Here is a 2,122-nt window from a genome sequence, read left to right as displayed (position 1 = left end):
AATCCTATGCGCGCAAGGGCCTGGGCCCATCGCCCATTGCACACCTGCACATTGCGAGGGCGGCCGAAAGCAGACATAGCCTCCCTAATACAAGATCAAGCGTTCCAGTCCAATCCAGCGCGCGCCGCTCAGTCGCTGACGTCTAGAAGGCTTCGGCTGATACCACGGCGCCAGTTGCCCATATCTTGTCCCACGTGGCGGTTAGTGCGTATAAGGTCAACGACCCAGGCTCATATCAAATACCAAGATCTCGTTAAGCGTGTTATTTTGAAGTAACTGCGGACGCCGACTAGGACCAGGCCCACCTATCTCCTAGGTGGTCACAACCTGCCCTGTCGCTCCGCCACAAAGTAGCACTCAGGGGCCGTCGGGAACCCAGGTCCACCACTAACTGGATAGAACCACCTGTCTTTTTAGACCCCATATCTGAATCACTTGCGGGTACTGTACGAGCCGACCCGACTTTAGTCACCACATGTATAGTATATGTGTATGTATGTATTTATATACCCGTGATCACCTCCCAAGTGATCACGACCCGATAGTATAGCATGGTAGACGGACAAGAATGTAGGGCCACTGATGATAACTAGCAACCTCTACTAAGCATTTAGGATTGTAGGTAAAGGTATCAACAATGGTAGCAACAATGACAGGCTATGCAATAGAATAGGATTAACCGAAAGTAGTAACAAGCTACACTACTCTAATGCAAGCAGTAGAGAGAAGGAATAGGCGATATCGGGTGATCAAGGGGGTGGGCTTGTCTGGTTGCTCTGGCAAGGAGGGGTCGTCAACACCGTAGTCGATTGGGGTAACAGCGGCGTCGGTCTCGTAGTCTACCGGAGAGAAGAGGGGGAAGAAACAATACATATAATGCAAACATAAGCATGACGATGCATGACAAAGCAAAAAACGGTGCTAGGAGTGCCCTAACGCGGTAGAAGGTGTTACTGGCGAAGGGGGGAAACATCCGGGAAAATATTCCCTGTGTTTGACGTTTTCGGGCAGATGAAACGGTGGTGTATTGTTGCATGTTCGCTATGCTAGGGACGTGTGGTGGTCGAACAGACTACATATTCTGATTTGTCTCATCGTTCTGAGCAACTTTCATGTATAAAGTATTTTCATCCGGGTTACGAATTATTTTTATATTAATTTTCAAAGTTTTAGTTCATTTTTGGAATTAACAGAGTAATTTAATTTATTAAATTTCAAATTATCCAAAGCAATAAAATGCTAAATGCACCCAGAGTTTCACCCGGTCAGCTTACACAGGGGCTGATTGGTGGGCCCTGTTGACTGGGTCAATAGCCTAGTCAGCAAAGGCTGACTGGGACAGTCTTATCCACAACAATAGTGTGGGGTCCCACATGCCATACACAGTAGAGCAATTAAATTAAACATGGATTAGTTAGTGGTGGGCCCTAGCTGTCAGTGAGTACTTCAGTTTACTTAAACAATTTTTATTAGTCGTTAATTAAGCCTCGCGGGGCCTACTGTCAGTGAGTGCTAGAGTCCTGGTTAGTGGTTAATTGTGCTGGGACCACCTGGCAGTGAGCACAGAGGGTGGCGGTGTTCGCCGGCCGGCCATTTCCTGCGATGGCTAGATTGGTGGGTTGGCTCGGCAGACGCAGCGCGACAAGGCGCTCCGAAGGGTGGTCGTGGGGCTGCCGGAGGTGGGCTGCAAGGGCGTCAGCGTCGAGCGGAGCAGAGGCAAGGCTCGGGCGACGCAGCGGGCGCGACGAGGATTGCAGGGTGCGGTCGCAACGGCTAGCGGGGGCCAACGGGAGGAGCAGGTGCAGCAGCAAGGCAGCCCAGGCGGGGCGCACAAGGGGAGGGGCGAACGGCAGGCCGCGGGTGCAGGCTGCAGCGGCACAACGGGCGGCCTTGGGCGTGCGCTGGGGCGACGACGACCGTGGCGGGGCGCGAGCGGGGGCGGCGGTGACCACGAGCAGGGTGCGGCCACGGCGGACGAGCGGGCGAGCGAGGGAGGCAGAGAGGAGAGGGGGTGCGTTCGGGGGCTCACGTGCGTCGTGAGGAGAGGGGTCGGCGAGGGTCGAGGGGGTCCGGCGAGGAGGTGGTCGAGGACGGGGCAGCGGCAGCGAGGTGGCTCCAGGGC

Source organism: Triticum dicoccoides, chromosome 7B (genome assembly GCF_002162155.2).
Source record: "Triticum dicoccoides isolate Atlit2015 ecotype Zavitan chromosome 7B, WEW_v2.0, whole genome shotgun sequence".
NCBI lineage: Eukaryota > Viridiplantae > Streptophyta > Magnoliopsida > Poales > Poaceae > Triticum > Triticum dicoccoides.
The sequence above is the reverse complement of the archived record's forward strand: the minus strand, read 5'-3'. Positions refer to the sequence as shown.